We start from the raw sequence: 6,698 nt of genomic DNA, 5'->3' as shown, positions 1-6,698 counted from the left end.
GTTGGGTCTCCAGGTCAACCCACAAAGGCCCATTCAACCCCTAGTACAGGTAATGAATTTTCCCTCTGCTCCTTTTATGTATCATAGCCGGACAGAATGTCAGAGCTGAAAATGGAATTTAGAACATTGTGTTGTACACTGGTAATAGAGTTGTTTTCCACTGTATTCTATTACAAATACCCTACATTCCATCTACATTAGACTTAAGCAGGGTTCCATGATCTAGCCTGGAAACCCATCACCCTTTATAGCACAGTAAATTAAATAGTTATAAAGCAGGAAACAGCCTTGCCAGAGAGAACATCCCCTTGCTTTTTTTCTTTACAACCTTTGGAGCATACTGCAAAACTAGTCTTTGTCAGTGATGTTGTTTCTTCTAGGTACACAGACGTGATGTAGCCTGTCCTTATGCGGCCGCTGATCATTCCTGTCCTCTTGTTTGAAATACTTTCCCCCAGACATCCTTGAAAGATGTCATCAGTTCTTTACTCAAGTGTCTCTGTTCTGAGATGCCTGGAGTACCTGTCCTATCTAGACCAGCACTTCCTGGTGCTCTGGTCTCCTGTCCCCCCGTTGCTTTTCTCCATAGCATTTCATCTGATTATTTGTCAGATTCCTTGCCTGTCCCTCTCAATTCCCATGTAAGCTTCATGAGGGTGGGATTTTATTTCCTTTATATACTCAGTACCATCACAGCCTAGAACACGGTCTATCCAACACACAGTAGGAGCTCCGGACATTTATTTTTAAGTGAGAAGATGAAGTGAGTGAGAATGGAGTAAGCAGTAAGTGCTAGTTGCTCTGTATATGCTATTTCATTTAAAACACTTTTATGGGGACTTCCCTAGCCTTCCAATGGAGGGAGTGCAGGTTTGATTCCTGGTTGGGAAGCTAAGATCCCACATCTCTGGTGGCCAAAAAACCAAATGTAAGACAGAAACAATATTGTAACAAATAAAGGGAAAACGAACAACTTTCTTGCAAAAAAATTTTTTTTATATGTGGTTAAGTTGCTGCTTCTCCCTCCCCCTCTCCTCCTCCTCAAAGGAGAGGCAAACCACCTTCAGTTTTAAATGTCACTTTGGCAATATAATTTGTGACTTGCATATGCATTTTTTGCAGTTTCTAATTATTGATATCTTGAATATCAGTAAAATCCTCTCGTATTTCCTATAGGAGAAAGTTGAAATAAAAAAATTTTCTTTGGATTGAGTTATTAAAAAGAGGAAAGGATAGCAGCCCTCAAGTGATTTGTCGGTAAGGATATACCCTGAGGACAATTTTTAGCCAGCCTGATTCAATTCAAGTCAAAAAATCTTACATGAGTAATTAGTATATGCTGGAGTGGGGAGAATTTTAAGGTCCCTATCCATCTCTTCATCCTGGGAGAAATGATATGTAATCATTTTTCATTCATCCATTCATTCATTTAACAAGCATGAGTTCTACCCTTGAGAAATTCAGTTGCAGAGAGAAAGCTATAAAATCAATTAATAATGCAGTGAGATGATAGTGACAGAGAGGTTTGTACAAAACGCTCTAAGGACTTGTGGAACTGGAGGTTCATCCTCCTTTTCATCCTCAGTTATGATCAAGGTTGCATATCAAACTCTCTAAGAGTCTTTATTACTTTCACACACACACACACACACACTCACTCACTCACACACACACACACACACACACATAGCATGGTTAGGCAGACTCAGTTCAGTTCAGTTGCTCAGTTGTGTCCGACTCTTTGCGACCCCATGGACTGCAGCACGCCAGGCCTCCCTATTCATCACCAACTCCTGGAGTTTACTCAAACTCATGACCATTGAGTCGGTGATGCCATCCAGCCATCTCATCCTCTGCTGTCCCCTTCTCCTCCTGCCTTCAATCTTTCCCAGCATCAGGGTTTTTTCAAATGAGTCAGCTCTTCACATGAGGTGGCCAAAGTATTGGAGTTTCAGCTTTAGCACCAGTCCTTCCAAAGAACACCCAGGGCTGATCTCTTTTAGGATGGACTGATTGGATCTCCTTGCAGTCCAAGGGACTCTCAAGAGTCTTCTCCAACACCACAGTTCAAAAGCATCAATTCTTCAGCACTCAGCTTCCTTTATAGTCCAACTCTCACATCCATACATGACTACTGGAAAAACCATAGTTTTGATTAGACAGACCTTTGTTTGCAAAGTAATGTCTCTACTTTTTAGTATGCTGTCTAGGTTGGTCATAGCTTTTCTTCCAAAGAGCAAGCGTCTTTTAATTTCACGGCTGCAGTCACCATCTGCAGTGATTTTGGAGCCCTCCAAAATAAAGTCTGCTGCTGTTTCCACTGTTTCCCCATCTATTTGCCATGAAGTGATGGGACTGGATGCCGTGATCTTAGTTTTCTGAATGTTGAGCTTTAAGCCAACTTTTTCACTCTCCTCTTTCACTTTCATCAAGAGGCTCTTTAGTTTTTCTTCACTTTCTGCCATAAGGGTGGTGTCATCTGCATATCAGAGGTTATTGATATTTCTCCCAGCAATCTTGATTCCAGCTTGTGTTTCTTCCAGCCCAGCGTTTCTCATGATGTACTCTGCATATAAGTTAAATAAGCAGGGTGACAATATACAGCCTTGACGTACTCCTTTTCCTATTTGGAAGCAGTCTGTTGTTCCATGTCCAGTTCTAACTGTTGCTTCCTGACCTGCATACAGGTTTCTCAAGAGGCAGGTCAGGTGGTGTGATATTCCCATCTCTTTCAGAATTTTCCAGTTTATTGTGATTAGGCCGACTGGGCACATTTATATAACGCAGTGGATCTAATGCATTTACATAAGCATCAGACCACAAGGAAGGGGCCTAAATCCGTACATGAAAAGCAGGTTTTCACTGAGGGCTCCAAAGAGAACATCCACAGAAATACATTGGAAGGGAATTAAGAGCCATGTTTAGTGAGTTAATAGGAATGAGAACAACTTTGGAACCAGAAGAAACATTTGATTTAAACTTGGCTCTCACTTAGTTGTGTCATCTTGGGAATGGTACCTACTATCTCAAAATGTCTCCGTCTCACAGGATTGCTGTGAAGAAAGTTTCTAGCACAGTCTGACACTAAGCAAGTGTTCAGTCAATGTGGTCACATAACAATAGCTACCTTGTTCTGCTAACCTTGGGGTAAATTTTACATATATTACTTAATCAACAAAGTAACCTTATAATTATTCATATTTTATAGTTGAAAAGACTAAGAGAGAAGTCACATACCTACCAAGTGGTTTAGCTGAGACTCACCATCCTTTATCCTCTTTCAAAGTTAGTTCCTCTTTCCAGTATTCTTGCCTGAAGAATCCAAAGGACAGAGGAGCATGGTGGGTTACAGTCGATAGATTCGCAGAGTCGGACACGACTGAAGCGACTCGGCATGCAGCGCTCACGCCAGCATTACATAACTGTATTTTAATTTCATTTGGTTCTTTCTGTAAGCTGCTTAAGGATGTCATGTGTATAGACGAATCTTTGTCAATTAAGCCCCAGGATTATCAAATTGTCTTTCCTTCATTAAGCCTTAATTTTTGTTGACAAGTTGTAACACTTCATTGTCTTATTTACTGACAGTAGATGGCGCTGCTGATTATCCAAAGTCACAAAGATGCTCCCATACACCCTACCCCCACTCCTTTCCTCAACGCCTTAGCCCCAATCCCCGCAAAAAACTGGTGAAATGAAAGCAAAATTTTCATTCCAATGAAAGGCTGAAATTAAGAGTTTGGAACTGCCATGTAATTGATTTGGACGTGTGTATGATGCATCTGTGTTTTATTTGGGACTCTAGGGGAAATCTCCCGGGCTATTTGCGAAATTTCATGAACAGGATTAAAACAAAATATAGTAAAATTTAACTAGCCAAACAAACAATAAATTTAGAGTTCTTTGTTAGACAGATTTTATTTCCTGCCCATAATTTCCAGAAGAGATGAATATTAAAACAACTATGTCTAGATATACATAACTTCCATTCCAGAATCCTAAAACCAGTACAGAGGAATATAGTGGTCAAGATGAAAAAACAAACAAATTAATGATCTGGTCTTTGAGTAAGTTATTTAACATCTCAGGACATAAGTTTCCTCATCTGTAAAAAGTGAAATAGTTTTTGCCTAATCCCTAGGACAGTTGCATGGATCAAATGTAGCAAACTTGTGTAAACACCTTGGTGATGATAATGTCCTATATCCAAACAAGTATTTATCTTTTTCATACACTCACTCCAACTTCCTGTAGGTACTGTCATGTGTGTGTGTGTGTGTGTGTGTGTGTGTGTTAGTTGCTCAGTCGTGTCCAGTTCTTTGTGACCCCATGGACTTGTAGCCCACCAGACTTCTCTGTCCATGGAATTTCCCATGCAAGGATACTGGAGTGGGTTGCCATACCCCTCTCCAGAAGATCTTCCCAATCCAGGGAACAAAGCCAGGTCTCCTGCATAGGTAGGGGGATTCTTTACCATCTTAGCCATCCCAGGAAAGAGTGAAAACTGAAATTCAAAATAAAAGACTTGAAGGTTCAATTTCCTCATTCGTCCACAAACAACAGAATAACTTCCGGTGTTTAGATTTATGTAAGAAAAGATTCTAAGGTATTTTCAACCATCAGAGGAAAGTTTAACTTAATATTCAGTAACCAGAAAATTAAATAAAAGAACACTTGAATCCAAGATATATAACTGGATTGAAGTAGCCTGTTTTCACTGTCCTCTATGTAGAAGTGTTTGTGCTGTGTGTGGAGGCACTGGGGGAACGTGTCTGTGGGGTATGTGTGGGCTACAGACCAAGCCGACTAGCTGGGTATACTTAAGCTGCAGAGACGGGCACAACCCTGAAGAAGCCTATGCTTCATGTCTCTCTTGACTTTCACACGAGGCAAAGACATTCCCTTTGCTCTCCCTTTTTTTTTTTTAAATAGCTTATGGAAATACCTTCAATATACATATGCAATATATATGAAATAGACACTTCTCAAAAGAAGAAATTCAAATGGCTAACAGGTATTCAGCGTCTCTAATCATCAGGGAAATGCAACCGAAAACCATAAGAAGCTATTACCCTATTATCAAAAGGACAAAAGATAACAAGTGTTGGCAAGATTGTGGATAACGGGAACCCTGTGTGATGTTGGTGGGAATGTAAACTGGTGTAGCCACTATAAAAAAAAATAGTATGGAGTTTCCTTAAAAATTAAAAATAGAACTACCATATGATTCTCTGCTCTTCTTTCAACTATAGAGTCACACATTGTTGCTGACCATGTTAAGTTGTCATTTCTGCCTCAGGAAACCCAGGCTTTTCATGGCAGTGGCTGCTGGATCCCAGGTTGCTGCCCCAAGGGTGAACACCCTCCATAGCAGCAGCCCTAGGCAGCCAGGTGCAGCTTCTCCATCCCTGACAGGAGTAACTGTCCTGTTGTCAGGCTCCACTATTTCATCTGGGCTTTGGGGACCTAAAGCATCATTGCCCTAGCCTAACTGCTGCTGCTGCTGCTAAGTCGCTTCAGTCGTGTCCGACTCTGTGTGACCCCATAGATGGCAGCCCACCAGGCTCCCCTGTCCCTGGGATTCTCCAAGCAAGAACACTGGAGTGGGTTGCCATTTCCTTCTCCAATGCATGAAAGGGAAAAGTGAAAGTGAAGTTGCTCAGTCGTGTCCGACCCTCAGCGACCCCATGGACTGCAGCCTTCCAGGCTCCTCCGTCTATGGGATCTTCCAGGCAAGAGTACTGGAGTGGGGTACCATTGCCTTCTCCGGGCCTAACAGACTGGCCAGCTTCTAAAAGCACAGGGAGCAGGTTTTCTGTCCCCTGCCCCCTCCCTCCTGCTTTTACAGATTTATCACATTCTGCAGCAGGAATCTCAGTCTGGTGTCCATCAGGGCTACATCATATGCCCCTAGGAATATGCCCTTACAGGCCTATTGAGCTTGTGATTATAGAAGTGTTTGTGTGGGCTGTTTAATTTCTCCCACTAGACTCTAAGTTCGAGGGGGAGTGAAACACGTCTGTCCTTTTAATGCTGTGTCCCCAACCCTGGCACAAGCCTAGCACAAAGTAAGTACTAAGTAAAGAGCTGCTGACTGAGTGAAAGAATGACTGGCTTTAACCTTACCCAGAAAGGGCTGGCAGGCATCTAAGGGTTAAACGTACCTACTCGCTAGGTGCCCAGACTGGCTGCTGCTGCTGCTGCTAAGTCGCTTCAATCGTGTCCGTCTCTGTGCGACCCCAGAGACAGCAGCCCACCAGGCTCTGCCGTCCCTGGGATTCTCCAGGCAAGAATACTAGAGTGGGTTGCCATTTCCTTCTCCAATGCATGAAAGTGAAAAGTGAAAGTGAAGTCACTCAGTCGTGTCCGACTCTTTGAGACCCCATGGACTGCAGCCCACCAGGCTCCTCCATCCATGGGATTTTCCAGGCAAGAGTACTGGAGTGGGTTGCCATTGCCTTCTCCTGCCCAGACTGGCTGCCTATGCCATTTCTCAGCCCTTTAAGAGGACAGGCCTACGGAGAGGAGGGGAGAGTTTCTAAGAGAAGCTGGCTTTGCAGCTGGCAGCCCCCCATGTGCTAGGCTCTCCGGAGCCTGTCTTGCTAACCTGATCCCCCCAAACACGTGTCTGCCCGTCCTGTCCCCCTCTTTCTTTCATTGCTCCCTGTGGACTTGGGGTTGGCACTGACCTTTATCCT

This window comes from Bos indicus, chromosome 11 (assembly GCF_029378745.1).
Source record: "Bos indicus isolate NIAB-ARS_2022 breed Sahiwal x Tharparkar chromosome 11, NIAB-ARS_B.indTharparkar_mat_pri_1.0, whole genome shotgun sequence".
Lineage (NCBI taxonomy): Eukaryota > Metazoa > Chordata > Mammalia > Artiodactyla > Bovidae > Bos > Bos indicus.
The sequence above is the reverse complement of the archived record's forward strand: the minus strand, read 5'-3'. Positions refer to the sequence as shown.